Source organism: Protopterus annectens, chromosome 13.part0 (assembly GCF_019279795.1).
Source record: "Protopterus annectens isolate FY-2018-M chromosome 13.part0, PAN1.0, whole genome shotgun sequence".
NCBI classification, from domain to species: domain Eukaryota; kingdom Metazoa; phylum Chordata; order Ceratodontiformes; family Protopteridae; genus Protopterus; species Protopterus annectens.
This window is the reverse complement of record NC_056747.1, coordinates 941,750,040-941,768,322: the sequence shown is the minus strand read 5'-3', so window position 1 is coordinate 941,768,322 and position 18,283 is coordinate 941,750,040. Positions and strand designations below refer to the sequence as shown.

The 18,283-nt window shown below is 39.6% G+C and overlaps 1 long non-coding RNA gene across 1 annotated transcript in view; it reads right to left on the bottom strand.

The window, feature by feature from the left end:
- The window catches only part of LOC122787805, a 305,597-nt gene extending 289,697 nt beyond the window's left edge, over positions 1–15,900 (bottom strand). The window contains exon 1 of the long non-coding RNA XR_006362600.1: positions 15,600–15,900. This is a non-coding gene — a long non-coding RNA (uncharacterized LOC122787805). The remainder of the gene's footprint in view (positions 1–15,599) is intronic.
- Positions 15,901–18,283: the final 2,383 nt, after the last annotated feature.

Here is an 18,283-nt window from a genome sequence, read left to right as displayed (position 1 = left end):
TGAAAAAAAAAGTGCTAATATACAGACTCTTAAACCACCTCAACAACAGAGGGGTCAAAAATCCTCTTGTCAGGGGAAAAGTAAAGAAATCTCAATTTTAGCACAATCTAAAACCCAGAAACAACCAGTCTGGAGGAATGTTATGTGAGAAAGAGACATAATTAAAGAATCTCATGAATTTTAACCTCTTAAGAGGGAACAGTAACAACTTCATCATGTTCTTAAAAAATGTCAGCAGAAATTATTATACGTTAGCTTGACAGTTCAATATTCTGAAAGTTAATGAGGCAGAAAAATAAATTTTCTTTCCAAATCTATTAAAAAGCTCCCCCATTCAAATCAGAAAAAATGGGGGTAGCAATAGTATTAGCAACCTGTTTAACATTATAAATTTTAGAAGAGGAAATAACTGCAGGATCTGGTCAAGGATTAGAAAAGAGAAATATAAAAGTCTGAGGTACTTGTATGAGCTTCCACACTTTTTAGGAGCAGGAGGCTATCTGGTATGCTGCAACCTGTAAACAGAAAAATCCTCTAAGGCTGGTAAAACAGGAGGAACAGCTGCAAGCTGTAAATAAAAAAAACTCTAAGGCTGGTAAAAGAGCAGGAACAGCTGCAGGCTGTGAAAATCACACTATAGCAATTAATAATAATGTTGTAGGGAGATAAACATTTCAGCCTGTTCTCACAGAAATCATATTTCATTTTTAGTCAAGAGTCCTGATAGGAAAACAGAAGCAGCACCTTTCTCAGAATCAGAATCTTCAGTTTGAAGAGAAGACACTGAAGAAAACCACTCACCCTCTCTTCCCTGTTCTTTTGGCCAAATATCAGTGTCTGAAAGTGACAGAAATGTTTTTTCTTTTTCTACCAGGATGCAGTGAAGAAACAGAATTCAAAACATTAAAAGCAGAATACAATTACTTAAGCAAGTCCAAGCAAAAATTCCCTTTCAGCAATTTAATGATCAGGAGAGGTAATAGTATTCACTCTTTTCTTTCTTTTCCTGACATAATCCCTGGAAAAAGACTTAGTCATAGCAAGGGCACTATCCTGAGAGTCAGAAATTTCAACCATCTATGTGATAGCCTTCACCTGCTCTTTCTACTGAGAATGACAAGAGTGGTTCTCCCTCACGTGGTAAGAGCAACCTTACAGCTGCAGTGGGTGTGTTTAACCCAGGCCCTTACTGGCTTGAAGAACTACACCAGTGGATTCAAGGGACAATAATAAGTTGTCTGAGGAAACAGAACTAACCACAGCAGAGTCACCCATTGGGAATTGAGGCAATGGAGGAGCCAGTCTGACACGAAAGACTCCATAACAAATGTATTCAACTTGTGAACAGGGGAAGGAAGAACTGATAATACCAGCAACTGCTTCACTCCATAGAGCAGCCAATAAAGTGGACTAAAAGATGGGTGGTGGTACATGTCAGAGTCAATAAATCATCTGCCAGCAAAGAAGTGATTTTGCTGTAAGAAAACCAGATAGTCCACAAAACACAATATGCTTCCCATAACACGAGTTCTACATAAATATGCAAAAAATGTCAAAAAACATATTTATTTACACAAAGTTTGTTCCCACAATCATTCACAGAATAAAAAAATCCCCTTACAAGGTATGACAGTCCAAATAAAATAATTTTCCTACCATAAGATCAGTCTATTCACAGAAAGAAAAAATGTCCTCATAACATTAAAATGAGTCAGAACTAGCTACTCAGTGGTGTAAAAATGAGTTCTAGGTGATTCTGTCTTATTGAGTAATGTTGCCAAAAATAGGCATGGGTATTTGTTGATGATAAGTGGGTTGAGGACCTGGCTTACTCCAACCTACACCAGGGACCCATGCTAGCTGTAGGAGAGGTGTATGTACCCTTATTGCTCAGTGTCTACCTGCCAAAAATCCTAGTAACCCTGGGTCAATAAGTTAATGGCCAGCTGGTCTCCAGTTGCCCAGCATGGGTTACCTGGGATTACTCTGTTGAGTGAAAGCTGGATGTAAAACCAATCAACCTGACAAGCATGAACTATGAATTTCTATACTCAGTTTCTGTTCATTGACAGGATGTAGCTTGGACGTGGAGGACATGATGGTAAGGAGAGAAAACTATTATTGCAGGAGACCTTAACACAGACTGGAAGACATGTAACTTTGACAATCCTCATAACTACCTAAACCTCCATGGTTTCACTCAAATGATTTCTCACCCAACTAGAATTGACAAGAAAACAGATACTCTATTTTGGACTGGTTCTTAGCTAATAAACCCCAGTATTACCAAATAGCAGGGTGTCTCCCAAATCACTTAGGTGACCACTTTGGAACCTACTTACTGAGAAATCACAGTAACCCTACTGAACTAATCAACTTCTGCCAAGTTCATAATAAGAAAAATTTTAACTTACAGATTCTGCTTAATATTCTTGAAAAATTAGACTGGACTCCTCTTGAGCAACTGCCCTTAGATGCTGCTGTAGAACACTTCAATGATACCTTCCTTACTATTCTAAACAAATTTGTACCTCCAAGAACAGTTCATATCAAAGCCAACTACACCATGGTTAACCCATGAGACTCGTACCCTCCTAAAATAAAGGGACAAAGCATGGCAAACTTGGGCTAAGAATAAATCCCTCTAAAACCATTTAATTTACCAGCAAATTAGAAACCGTGCCAAACATCAAATTAAACTAGACAAACAACACTACTATTGTAATTTACAATGGAAATACAGAATGAATCTACAAAAATTCTGTAACACAATCAATAACAAACTTCATCCTGGCCAAACTACAACCCCCTCAACTTACCTGATAAAACAAACAATATTGATGAACAATTTAACATATTCTTCACTGAAAGTGTTTTAGCACTGACTAAGAATACTAAGTTTTCCACAATGCCAACACCCAATAATCCAATAAATATTGTAGATGCATTCTCATTTCAGACAGTCCCAAAACAAACTATTGCAAAACTAATAAAGAAGTTGAAACCCACTTCAATGTCAGCAGATAACTTGCCAGCAGAATATCTAAATTTAACAGCAAATGTTATTGCCTTCCCTGTGTCAGTACTTACAAACCACTCTAAAACAGAACATTAAGTCCCAGCTATTTGGAAAATCACGTATATTATACCATTACACAAAGGAGGTAATTCAACAGAACTAACAAACTACCGGCCCATTGCTATACTTTCACTGCTTTCTAAAATTCTGGAAAGATGTATCCACTTTCAACTTCTTAACTACCTTCTAAACAATAATCTTCTCTTATTGTCACAGCATGGATTCCAACCACATCATAGCACTACTACAGCTCTTCTAAGTTTCGCTAATACTATAAATACATTCAGAGATTATGGCAAAATAGTGTCTTCGGTATTTTTGGACGTCTAAAGCATTCGATATAGTTTCCCATCCTACATTACTGTCCATTCTGAAAAAATCTTAATATCAACCCTGACACTGTTAACTGGTTTTAAAGTTATCTATCTAGCTACCAGTAAGCTGTGAAATGAAAGCTTCCCCACTCCTTCCTGTTACACTTGGAGTCCCACAGGGTTCAATCCTAGGGCCCCTCCTCTTCAGCATATTCATAAATGATGTTAATATTGCCTCCTCTCAAGCATCTATCATACAATATGCAGATGATTCAACCCTCATATATGCAGCATCGACAATACCTCAACTTCTTACTGTCACACAAAAAGCCTTCTCTGATATTGAAACATGGCTAGCAAACTCACAACTCATTCTCAACCCTAATAAAACTAAACTTATGATCTTTCATCCATCTAAACCTACTAACCTCCCAGCTAACTTTTATATCACTGCCAGTAATAATGCTAGGATCTTCCCAGATTCCCAAACAAAACTATTAGGCATCATAATTGACAACAGACTAAAATCTGACATACACATTTCTAACACAATCACAAAGGTTAACAAGAAAATGGGAACAATGTATAGAAACAAAAAATTCTTAACAGATGCTGCGAGAATAGCCATAGCTAGAACCAACCTTCTCTCCTCACTCTTATATGCATCCCCCATACTTACCAACATCAAAAAGTCAGAACTAAGTAAATTACAATCATGTTATAATAAGATTGCCAAATTTGCAACAGATTCCACACATTCAACCCATCATTGTTAATGCCTAAAAAATATTTCTTGGTCGGAACTACCTCATATTATTTTATTTATTTATTTATTTATTTATTTATTGACATTTGTTAACCAGGTTGGTCCAGCTGGGCTTTTAGCCCGTTTTCAGTGGAGACCTGAGGAGAAAAGCTCCAATACAGACAGTATACAGACAGTATACAGAAATAAAATGATAGTTACATTAACATATGTTAAGATATTGAAAATTAGTCAAGAACAATACTAAATATAAAAGAAAAAAAAATGCAAAACATTAGTGTTATATCCACCTTATGTTTACAGAATAGAGATTATTTACATATTTACACACAGATTGATTGATCAGATATGAGTATACAGTACAGTTTGTTAACCTTAGTAGAGTGATTACTTAGTTGGGAGGATGGTGTGCCTGGGAGGGAGAGAAGAGGTTAGGCTAGAGTTGTACAAGAACAGATTTTGGTGTTGAGCAGATGGAATTTAAGTTTTTCCTTAAAGTGAGCAGGGTGAATGATGGAACATACTTCACAAGGCAGTTTGTTCCAGTTTTGGGCAATGGAATATTTATATAAGAGTTTGCCAACTGCTTTTTTTGGTTGGTAGGTGTGTAGACATTTCTGATTAGAGGTATGGAGAGTGTGAGAAGCTGTGTAGATAGAGATGAAGACAGAAAGAGCTGGGCAAGAGGAAGGTTTGTAGAGGATGAAATGTATCATTTGTAGTTGTGCAAGTAACAATGTATGGGGGAAATTCTAGCCAGTGTAGGGATGAGAGGGGTAGACAGTGATGTGTGTTGTAAGGAGAGTTTGTTACGAATCTAGCTATTTTATGATAAGTTTCTTGGAGTTTGTTTAATGTTGTGGTTTGGATACTGGTGAATATAGGGGCAGCACACAGAGGGGAGGGTAGGAGGAAAGCTTGAGCAAGAGAGAGCCTAGCATTTGGAGTTCAAAATTTTTTATTGCGATCTAGCAAACCTAGTTTCTGGTTAGTCTTTTTTATGCTTTGTAGAAGGTGTGTATTAAATCTGAGTTCATCATCAATGATGACTCCTAAGAGTTTAGTTTGAGCATCAGGTTTAATAACTGTGTTAAAAAACACAGTAGTCGCGGAGAGAATAAGGAATGGTATTTTCAAAAGGGACCAAATAGAGACAATATAAGTACCAGTCCAACACTGCTGCATGTAAAGACCATCAAACTTTAATAAAATTAAGAATTTCTTATTTTTATTAAAGTTTTATGGACTTTACCTGCAGCTGTGTCGGACTGGTACTTATATTGTCTCAATTTAATAACTGTGTTATTTGAGGAAGTGATATAGAAGGAAGATTTGTGGTGAGTATGTGACCAGGGGAGGAATAATAGGAGTTTGTTTTTTTGGGGGAGTTAAGGATGAATAGGTTTTTAGAGAGCCACTGTTCAGTAGATGAGAAGGTATGTTGAGAGAGAGTATGGAGCTCAGAGATGTTGTCAGAGATGGAGATGAGGGTAGAATCATCTGTGTATTGGATGAGGGATGATTGTTTGCATGATGTGTGTAGGTCATTAATGAAGATGTTAAAGAGGAGAGGACCTAGGATGGAGCCTTGGGGTACTCCTGTTGTGACAGATAGGAATGGAGAAGCGGAGGAGAGCCATTTGACAGATTGCTGCCTGCCAGACAGGTAACTTATTATAAACTATAACCAGTTAATAATGGCTCACAAAATAATGCACAATCCTGACAATGTACCTTCCCTACTCTAACATCCATACTCATCGATCATCTAACAAAGACTTACTCCAAGTAAATAAAGTATCCAGTACAGCAGGCAACTCTCTTTACTCTAACTTTGTTGCTAAAAATTGGAATACCCTTCCACATAGTATTAGATCCATAAGCAATCTTAATCATTTCAAAATATCTCTCAAAAGACACTCATTTGAATCCTGGCTTTGCACATGTAACACTCCAGGTTAATTATTAACTTAGTATTACTTGTACAATTTGGCTGTACATACTAATTCTGTTAACATATCCCTTCTAACAACACTGTTTCTCTATAAGCAGTTACTTTCCTAGCTGCAACTCTCACCACAGAAGTATTACTATCTATGCACTACTTTGCTTAAGTGATTCTCCCTGTTTTATTTCCTAACTAATGCTATGTTCCTCCACATATATAAATTCAACTATATATTTCTCTGTATTCAAATGTTTAAAGACTTGTTATATTTTATACTATGTATATATTTTTGTTTGTACATTTTTATCCTGTAAATATGTTAACACTCATTTTTTGTCAATTTTGTTTATAATTTCTATTACTTATTGTGATAATTTGTATGTAAGCTTTGACTGGAGCTTTTCTCCCCAGGCCTCCTCTGAAAATGGGCACTGTCCCAGTTGGACCATCCCTGTAAACAAATGTAAAATAAAATAATAAATAAATAAGAATGGACATCATACGTATACAGGAGCAGAGCCAGATCAAGCACTATGTGATCTAGGTAGCTACGTAGGGACCAAGTTGGCTAGGGGTGGCCCTGTCTTCCCTAAAAAAAATCTCCTACAAATAAAAAAAGTAAAACCCATAAAACCTTTACTTTCATTACCACAGACAGCACTAGCATTAGAACTTTACAGGAGACAGCATGCTGACATCCATCATCACATAGCACCACAATCAGGAACTTGCAGAAGACAGCACAGCAAGGCTAGCACCAGGAAGCCACAGGAAATTTAAGTATTACATCCATGTGGTAATGGACTTTTACAGCTATGAGTACAGAGCAGCAGTGAAGTACCAATCAGGGCTGTGAGCACTCCTTTAGCACAAGTGTGTGTGTGTGTGTGTGTGTGTGTGTGTGTGTGTGTGTGTGTGTGTGTGTGTGTGTGTGTGTGTGTGTGTGTGTGTGTGTGTGTGTGTGTGTGTGTGTGTGTGTGTGTGTGTGTGTGTGTGTGTGAGTGTGAGTGTTAGAGACACTGTTTAGTTAAGTGACCTTGCTCAAAGTCAAACCCTGATCTCTATTATTGGCAAGCAAGGGCCTTAAACCTCCACAGCTGCTAGATCGCTTTTAATTTTATCAAGCACTGAAATGCAAATTTGTTTGCCAATAGCAACATAGCAACATCTTCATTAGTTACAATTCTATTTAATGTGAAATTATAGAGATGACTTTTACGTCTGCAGAGATTGTGCATATTGACTGATATTGAGGAATTATAATGACTGCAATTTGAGTGGCCTTATGGTTGAAATGTTCCAAAATGTGTAGTTTTGTCATTATTGGTTCATACATTTTGTTTCACTGCTTCCTGGAAAAATGTTAAAAAAAATACAAATTTAAAACAGACTGTAACAAGTGGTGCTGTATTATACAAGCAATACAATTTAATACAATCAGGAAAGGGAATCAAAGAACACATGCATTTTATGCACGGTCCAACAAATGTGTGCAAGGATCCATGGTTTGAAAACAGCTCAAAAGTACACTTAATCCGCCACTGGCTAAATGCACTTTCTATGAATGTGGGTTTCAATGTAGTTTCACTGAATGTGAGTTTCAAGGGCAGAGATGTTTACTGTTACTCATGTTAAGTCTGTTTTTGTTGTGAGACTGTACAGTTTTGTTTAGAAAATAGCTATCAGTATTTGTGCTATAAAATCTGAAATAAATGAAATCCAAATATCTGTAATCACTGTAGTGGTAAAGAAGAAAATAGCATGTACACTGAGAGGTCTGAACAGTGTTTATAGTAACTGGGGAGATATGGCAAAGTAATGGGGCAATAGAATGACTGGGGGGCTGGCTACAGGGCAGCCTGATCCATTACCCTGCCTACGGCCCCATTTGACCATGATCCAGCTCTGTCCAAGAGACAAGATGGAAGGGGAGTGCAGCAAAGCCACTTAGCCTGTAATCCAGAGTCAACTGATCGGGAGAGGGACAGACTAGAAATGGTGTGGCAATTATGGAGTGAGGGAGAGGCTTCAGAAGACAGTGAGGAATATTATCAGGATTAGTGACAGACTCATGGCAATCAGATTCCAGTATAAGGATCGGGCACTGTTCATAATCTTAGCCTGTGATCCACAGCAGGGTTGTGTTAGTGAGGAAAAGAGTGCATTCAGACATTAGTTGTAGGACCTAGTAGATAAAGCAGGACAACATGAATAAGTGTTGATAATGGGTGACCCGAATGTACATATCAGGATAGACAGAGCAAGATTTGATGACTGACTGAATTCATATGAATTCAGGTTGCAAGACAAAGATAAAGATAGTCACCCTTCATTAGGGATGCTAACAACAACCTGCTCACCAGTCCACAGGACATCAAAAGCAGATTGAATGAGTACTTCCAGCAGCTTCTGAATGAACAAAACCCCACAGAAGCTATACTACTTCAGACATAATCTGCAATAAAAGAAAACAGGGACCCACACTAGTGGGAGGCAAGTTGCTGGGGGGGCTGACTGCAGGGGGTTCCTGATCCATTACCCTGTCTAGGGCCCCATTTTCCATGATCTGGTTCTGTCCAAAAGACAATATGGAAGGGCAGTACAGCAAAACCACTTGGCTTGGAATCCAGAGATAACTGCTTAAGAGGAGGAGGAGGACAGACTAGAAATGATGTGGAAATTGTGGTGACGAAGTTTAGCGAAATGGCTCATGGGGATATTCATAGCAATAAGAAGAGAAAAGTGGAAAATGAAGTCAGGAAAAGCAGCAGGCTCAGCTGAGGTCATCAGAGATCTTATCAAGATGTTGGGTGAGTTTGCAGAAATGGCTCCTGGTGATACTCATAGCAGTAGGGAGAGAAAGGTGCATCCCAGATATTTGGAGAATAACCATACTAGTACCAGTTTACAAGGGCAAATAGGGCATCCACAACCATGGGCAGTACAGAGATATCAAATTCATCTCACACTGCATGAAAGCCCTGGAGAGGGTGACTGAAAATGAATATACAGAGAAGCAGAAAGCAAGATAGGAAATGAGCAGTTCAGATTCAGATTAAGATGCAGTATAACTGACTCAATGATTGCAAAGTGATAGACAGTTGAGAAGAAGCTACTGATGAGGAAAGAGTTCAATTGGGAATTCCTAGACATGGAGAAAGAATATGACAAGGTCTAAAGAAAGCTAATCTGGGCAGTCCTGCAGTGGTTCAAATTCCCCCAAATATTAGTAGAATTCATGAAGACTGTGTACAAGGGCCCCAATGACTCAATTATGAATAATGTTCAGTCTCACAGATGGTTTCCCAGTGGGAGGGAGTGAGTGTGCATCAGGGTTCAGCTCTGAGCCCGGTGCTGTTCATACTGGTGGTGGACTACATTAGCAAACAGGCTGGAGGGGACAGATCAACAAAGATGATGTATGAAGATGATGTGGCATTACAGGCAGACTTTGAGAAAGGACTTCTGCAAAGAATAGGGGAATAGAGTGCAATACTGATGGCACATGGGATGAAGCTGAGTACACATAAGACAGCTGTAATGACAGCAAGTGAGGAAATCAGAATAAGCTGAGAAATGAGATAGAACTGAAAATAGTGGAACAGGTTAACAGCTTCGGGTATCAAAGCTGCAGTTAATCAGCCCTTCTGGCCTTACTCTGCTGTTTTCCAAAAACCTGCTGTGAGATTACAAAAGATATGCTTATTTTCAACTGTTTTCTGCACTTCTGATTAACTAAAACAATATTTGCTGCATATCTGTTTAAACTGTGCAACTGTTTTTTAGTCTTAGTGAATTGAATCCTTACGTTTGTTCTGATCTTGCATCCCCACCCAGCCGCCCAACTGTTGTTGTGGTCTTAAAGCTTGGTGGTTTTGAGTTGCCCAGCTGAACTATAAATTTAATATTGGACATTCCTCCCAGTCCCATTGCATCAGCTCATTCTACTGAGTACAGTGAGATCTTGTGAAGGCCCACCCACTGCATCAGCTCATTATACTGAGTGCACTGTGATCATTTGTGAAGGCCCACCCCTTTAGCTTCTTAACCTTGAATTATCTTCTGTCTCCTCACTTTCTACTTAAAATAAAATTGTTGTTCCTCTTCCTACTTCATTTTGCTGCTTGTGCTTAGGTGTTCAACTGCATTTAGTTTGCCGCATTTGATACTGCTTGTCGGTAGCCTGATTAAAATTCTACTGAATTGCTGCTTTATTTGAGCTGTTTTTACTGTTGTGATTGTGAGTTAATTTATCACATTTGTACTGTTTTAAAGCAGTTTACTGATTAACTGCATTTCATTGCTATTTACTGCAATTCAATACTGTTTAACTGCATTTTACTGCATTTCATTACTGTTTAACTGTATTTTTTTTCATACTGGAAGTTCTGTTTTTGTCTGTAAGTGGTTAATCTGTGCTTTATTGTGAGTTTTACTGTGTTTATACCCTTAAATGGAGTACCATAGTCTGAATACAAGGTTTGCTGCATCCAGAGCTGTTTGTTTTTGCCTTCTCTGTTTCTGGAAGCCATCTTGTGTTTGCCTTCTGTGTTTCTGGCAGCCAACTTTGTTGGTAGGGGCCTATCTCCTCTGCTAGTGACAGTAGCAGGGCTGCCTGGACCTTGTCTGGCACAGGATGGTAAAGAAAGCAGGAACTAGCAGGACTGGGTAGATTTCTGTGTTACCAGAATCTTCTATTTTTTGTGGTATTTAAACCCTGCGTTTGAGCTAGTTCAGGCTTGTTTGGCACATCATGCACCACAGCTACACTGTTTTTAACCCACTGCAAGGTATTCCAGCTACAAATTTTCCCTTAGTAGCACTTGTGTGATCACCTAGTAGTACTCCTCTTAGACCTACCACCCTTTACCCCCTTAGCTCTCTCTGGCCTCTCTCCCTCAGATTCTGACAAATATGGATGGACAGCTTCCTGCGGTTTCTCCGGCCAGTCTGGTTGATATGGGCATCCTGAGACAGGGTAGCAACTGGTTCATGTACATGGACAACCTTGTACTACTACCACCTAGGAACACAATTTGTGAGAAATGCAATTATATTAAGAACATAGAGTCTATGCTCTCTCCCTCACAAACCAGTATATCTAGCACTGAGAAGGTTGTCAACACAAACATCACACCTCAAACACCACCCACACCTACACAACACACACACACATATGCGGTGGTCATCAACAAAAACATACCCAAATAAAAGAGACCTCCAAGGCAAAAACACATGCAAACTCCACTGCCCACCATGCCACACATAGTCCACACACCCGTGTCTCACAACCACTAAGGCCTAAACATATACCCAGAATATTAGTCATAGGAGACTCCATTGTGAGACACACAGATGTGCACCTGACCAGGATGGATAGGGAGAAAGTCACGGTTAGTTGTTTGTCAGGTGCCAGAATCCACCATATCACCCATGCACCCAAGTTTCTCAACAGCAGGTACTGTTATGACTCTGCCATAGTCCATGTTGCCGTGAATGACTTGACACGTACCTCACTGGACTATATGAAGAGAGACATGATCGAGCTCGCTGAATATGTGCCCTAGGCAAGTATGTTGCTAGCCTTAAGCAGCATTTTTCCATCACTCAGAATGATGCCTCAACACAAACAGAAAATGATTGACTTTAACAATTGGCTTAGTTTCTGGTGTCATTCCAAGGGGACCCAGTACCTGACAGCCTGGGAAGACATGATCAACTGATCACGAAGCTTTGCAAGAGATGGCCTGCATCTGTCTCCCTTGGGCTTCAGGCTTCTGGCAAAGGCTCTTGCCTCCCCCATAGTGCCTTTTTTAGGCAAAGCCATGAGGTCAAAACTACCAACATGAAAATGTCATCAAAACGCAAATTAAAGGTCGTGCTGCTTAATGCTAGGAGTCTAAACATGAAACTGCATGCATTGCAAGCATTCTTCACCCTGGAAGATGCTGACATTTGTGCAGTCACAGAAACCTGGTTCATAGCTGTAGAGAACACCCCATCCATACCAGGTTACTCATCCTGTCATACATTCAGACCCCAAATCATGGGCAGCAAAGCAAAAGGAGGTGGAGTTGCAATATATATTAAAGACATACACATCACCAGGCTAGTGAAACAGTATGACATACAGGAGACACTCCAGGTGCAGTTAACCATTGACAACATCCCTTTTCAAATCATAGCTAGCTACAGGCCCCTAAATTTGACTCAAGATGCCCATACCTGGACCTCTTTGAATCTATCAAGATTCAATCCTTTACCCTGATCCTTGGTGACTTTAACTATCTAACCATCGATTGGAAAAACTACTCATGCCAAAACACAAATGTCCAGAGATTCCTTGATTGCATCAATACAAATGCCTTGGGTCAGCTGGTCGACACCCCCCCACAAGGGGTGATAATATCTTGGACTTGGTATTGACCAACATGAGTAACCACTGCAGCATCCCTACAGTGTCTTCGTCCCTGGTAAAATCCGAACACAAAGTAGTCACTTTTAAAGTCACCATCTCCCTGGACCCCCCACCCCCCCAGCTATAGTCAAACAAAAACACTTCTCCAAAGCTGATTACAACCTCCTGAGGGAAGGTATAAACAGTTTCACAGTCCCCTCCCCCCTCCATAAGAACTGGCACATATGTCCAAACCTACACCAAAGTACTATACTATACAAGCATTTTTATAGCTGCATGGAATCATGGAATCACAAATATCAGTCAGGATGAAATCCTCCTCCTCAAGGGAGGGTAAACCTGACTGGTGGGCATTTGCAATAAATAAACTCTATAATAAAAGGAAAAAATTGCTATCCAGGACCAAGAAGGAGCAGCTGCCTAATTGGAAGCAACTTCTCCTTAGCTTGAACAAACAAATAAGAGCACTAGTGAAATCCTCCAAAGCAAACTTCGAGTCCAAGCTGGCCACATCTTCTAAAGACAATCATAAGGCCTTTCTCACATATGTCCACAATCTCAAAGGAAGGACTCAGATCTGCTCAGAACTGGTGGTCAAGGGCATCACATATACAAATGCCATAGATATAGCCAACCTGCTGGTGGACAGGTTCAGTGAAATCTTCACCCCTCTCTCCCCATCAGTAAATCAGGGCATCCCATCACCTGCCCCCCTCCCCTCATCTCTAGAGAGCAAGTCATCACTGCCCTCTCAAAGGCAACAAATATAGCATCCATGGGACCCGATAACCTCCCAGGCTGCATACTACATAAACTCAGGCAGGAACTTACAGTAACATTAGGCACCCTATTCAACCAAAGCCAGAGTACCAGCTTCATCCCAGCCGAGTGAAGGACAGCCACTGTCATCCCTTTGCATAAAGGTGGAGCATCCACCAATTCAGGAAATTATAGACCCATCAACCTAACTAGCCTGATTTGCAAGGCCATGGAATGGATTAATCATGGACCACACTGACAAAGACATTGGCAACCTCCAAACACTTGATCCCACACAGTTTGGTTTTGTCAAGGGGAGGTCATGCCTGTTAAATTTTGTCGCCTTCTTTGAGACAGTCACCAAAGCCATGGACAAGGGGGAAATGGTGCACACTGCCTACCTTGACCTGACTAAAGCCTTCGATACTATTCCCCACTCGGGTATAATAGACATCAATCCATATGTTACCAGATGGGTATCAAACTGTTTCACTGATAGAACCCACCTAGTCAAAATAGGAGAAGCCACCTCAAGCAGTAGACCCATAACAAGTGGTGTACCCCAGGGATTGGTCTTGGGGCCTCTGTTGTTTAGGATATACTTTTCTGAGGTGCAGACCAAAACCAGTGGGCTATGGCTGACCAAGTTTGCAGATGACTGCAATCTGGGTGCTATCATTCATCAGGTCCTCAGTGATGTTGACATACTTCAAGAGGGTCTCTCCCAAACAAATGACTGGTGCCAGAAACATGGCCTCAAGCTGAATGCCAAAAAATGCATCATCATTCCCTTTGGGGGAGAATGACATCTCCACAAATTATCAAATTAATAACAAAGCCCTAAGCACGCAATCAGTCATGAAGGACTTGGGCACCCAGGTTGATAGCAAACTGACTTTTGACCACCATTTTGCCTCAGTTGTATGGAAAGCTTTCTATATGGCCCACCTCATTGATAAGGATATCTCATCCAGGGACAAAGAGGTCATAACATCCCTGTATTCTTCCCTTATAAGACCTATTATTGATTACAATGCCTCTTTCAGCATGTACCTCACAAAGCACATGCAGCAGCTGGAGAGACCACAGAGGTTCCTCACCAGGAGAATACAAGGCCTCAAACATCTACCCTACACAGATAGACTAAAAGCCCTGTGCCTCTACTCAGTCACATACAGAATCCTCAGAGGTGATGTCTGTCTGGCATACAAAGCAATCTCAGACCCCACATTGACGGGACTGCTGCATATCCACAAGTCAAGCTCTACTTGAGTAACCCACATGTGCAACCTCAACCTGGTCTGCGACATCAATAGGATATGATGGCAGGACAGATTTGTGTCCCAGAGACTCCCCCTTTTGTGGAATAGACTCCTTCTCCACATCAAGCACAGTACATCATTAACCCTTTTTATGCGCAACCTGGATAACTGGATGGGGAACAGAAAATACACCCCTGGGATTCCACCTGTGTCCCTGCTGGACAGGGTCATCAGGTGCTGACTAGTCAGAGCATGGACTAAATTCTTGGCTAGTCTTGTAAGGGCCTCAGGGCCAATAGCCTAGTAACTTCCCATGATCCTATGAATATGGCTAGGATCTAATAGAGAACATGACATCTGCTGATTTTTCTGCGTATCCTAACAGACAGCACTACTACCTTTCTCTGTAGTCAGCTGAATAACAAGTGAGAGCCACAAGAGCCATAAATGTTACACTAGTAGTTTGCATTACCTTCAAGTTTACCCATCAAGACTATCTTTCTACCCATACATAACAAATCACAAACAAAAGGTCATTGTCACTCTTTTAGAACACATGACCATGCTACACATAGACTATGAAACCTACTAGTGTATTAGCCGCAGGAGAAAAATGTTTTCGAAAACATATCATCTGCAACATGAAAATTGCTTACTTCAGATGTTAAAACATCTGAATTACAGCTGTCAAAGAAACCTCATAAAAGATATTAAAGCATAATATTACTTCACTGCTATATGGATAAAGGCTACCTGGATAACTGAATGCAATTCAGCAAATAAAATAAGTTAGTAAACACCATCAGGGCTCTCAACACATAACATTTTGTGAATACATAAATGCAACTAAAGTATGGGAAGCATACATATAAGCAGGTCAAAAAAATTAAAAGCATAACAGAAAGGCATACTACGTTGTACTTGTTAGGTACATTTATGAGAATTAAAGCTTATTCTGGAATACTAAGATTTCTCGGTGTATTTGTTTTTCATCACACTTGTCATGTGTATAAAGCACAACTTCTTTAAAGAACAAACTAATATACTATTTACCTTAATGGCAGGTATCCATTTTGTTGAAAACCACTGTCTAAATGCTTTGCTTGTTTCCAGCACTGGCTCTTCATAAGTGTACTATGAACTGTGTCGATATTTTCAAAAGTTCTAGTGAGTGCAATGTTATCAAGCACTCCTAAAATGCCGCTTTGTAAACTGTGAACACTGTGATCTTTCTTTGCCCATTCTGTCCAAGCCTATTCATTGTGGATGTCACACAGCATTATTTAGGTTTCTAAAGTACATCACAAAATTAAAACATGCAATCATGATCATCTGAAATTTTAGCATTGCTATAACAATAATGGTAAAAAGCTTGAGAAAAAAATAATGCTTAACATTTACATGCATATTTGCTATAATGATTGTCAGGCATTATTTGTGCAATGTCACTTTTAATGTAGTGACCCTCCAAAGACACATAACCAGTTTACCACATTTCTGTACATGACCTCAGCATGCACACAACTGCGGCATACTGATAACAGTTTCAGTTTATCATCAAATCACTGACAGTGTTGATTTCTTCCAGGCAGAAATCAACCATGAAACAACTTGGTTTCCAGTTTTCATCCACTTCTTCAATATATTCAGTGCCTCCTTGATACGCAATGCTGTTTCCTGTTGAATTACAAATGCTGCAACTGCTACATAGCAAACATTTGTACACACACTTAGGAAAAACAAAGGCAATGCATATTGTGTCGTTCTGTAATTTGCATCCAACAATGTTATTTGGTTTCCATACGTTTGACAATGTTTGCCAATCAGTTTGGTATCAAAACAGAAAGGTTTGCTAAACTGAGTTTCCTTCAGGGATGGTATTGGTACAGCAGAAAATATTGCACTTTGGTGTTTGCTTTTCTCAGTTTTTTTCAAGTTATAATATGTTTTCTTGGTCTAGCATTGAGTTATGTCCTTTATATCAGAATTCAGTATAAGGTTTGCTACATCTTTTCAGGTAGGAAAAATGTTCCTGATGCCATAAAAAGCTCTTCATAAACATAACGTTTGATATATTTCATAATTTCACTGATTTTTCTCACTTCACTTCAGTGCAGCTGTATGATCTTCTCCTGGACTCTTCATCTCTTCTCTAACGTCGGATAGCTGAAAAGAACACAACTGTGAAACAAAGTTGAAACATATTACTTTTTTTGCTACTGTTGTAATATTAGCACATTTCTGGACAATATAAGCCTAAATAAATATAAAGTATAACTACTGTGAAGGGAATCTACTATATTATAACTTCTCTTTAGAATAAATCAGTAGTACATCCAAACATAGAATCTAAGCAGAGTCATTTGTCATTTTAGCCACTAATTTTAATGTAATTTTAATTCAGTCATTCCTACTTCAGTTGATGCCAACTGCTTCCAAGAGTATTCTGAAAGGCAGCATCTGGTTATCTTATTTAAATAAACTAGCATCATTTTTACACCAGTGTGCATAAGGTATATCACAACATTACAGAAAAGGTAACAATGGCTTTCCAGTCTTAGGACCCAAACTCTGGGAGTCCAAGCCTCCACCTATCAGTTGCTTAAAAAACTCTTTTACCAAATTCAGGTCCAAACTCAAACAGCATCTGCTTAAAAATTGAGGAATGTAAATGTTTCAAAAATCAATTGATAACTTAATCACCTGTACAGACTAACTAATTAGGTCTGCCTCTACATAACAACAACTGTATGCAGTCTTGGCTTTAAGTTTATATTGCAATGTATATCTTAAATTACTCACCACCCCCTCAAAATCAGTGTATCATGAACACATGGCCACTATACAGGTATGAATATGAGAAACATGAATAGTTATGGTGGAGTACCAAAGATCGTGGCCCACATGTGATGCATATCTGGTAGCATGGCAATGTAGGACACATTGGTATTGCCATTACAGCAAAGTCCAGTGGCATGACTTGCACTACTAATTAGAAGCACTAGTGCAGTCAACAGACATAGCAGCACATTACCAATGGCCAACACATTGCCCATCAAACATGACAGCATGATGTAAGCTGGTTGCATCATGGCCATCATCAACAGCACGGCAGCACTGTAATATAGTAGCATGGACTTTGTTCAGACTACGCTGCTGCCATAAGATGTAGCAAAGCAAACTGTGCAAGTGCAGCCAGTAAAACCAAACTTCGATATAATCATGGGTAATTACAGGCCGCATAACAGAAAGGATGTTTAATAATGCATCACATTATCAGCATAATTCAGAAAATTTGCTCTGAATCACCTCAACAGCATAGCAGCAGTGCTACGGGGCCTCTCTTACTACAACAAAAGTACCAGTGTACTGTATCAAATGGCAATATAGCCTGGGGATGTGTGGGATGGAAATGTTCTCCCTAAAGGACACTAACATACTCCTACAGGTATCGTGCACCCATGTCAGACAGATACTAGACAAGAACAAAGGTGCAAAGACTTTCCAAGATCAGGTGTGGTACGACTTGTTGCATGCGGTCAGTGTTATGGGTGGCCATTACAGAACAGCAGTACACATGTAATGCAGGGTAAATGACAACATCGTAAATGCATACAGCAAGCCGTATGCCACCACAAGGAACTGAATGTACATAGAGAAGGACAACCTACTCAAAACACCCACACATAGATGGAGGAGTTGGAAAAAGAAATTGCAATAATACAGCAGGAGACCTG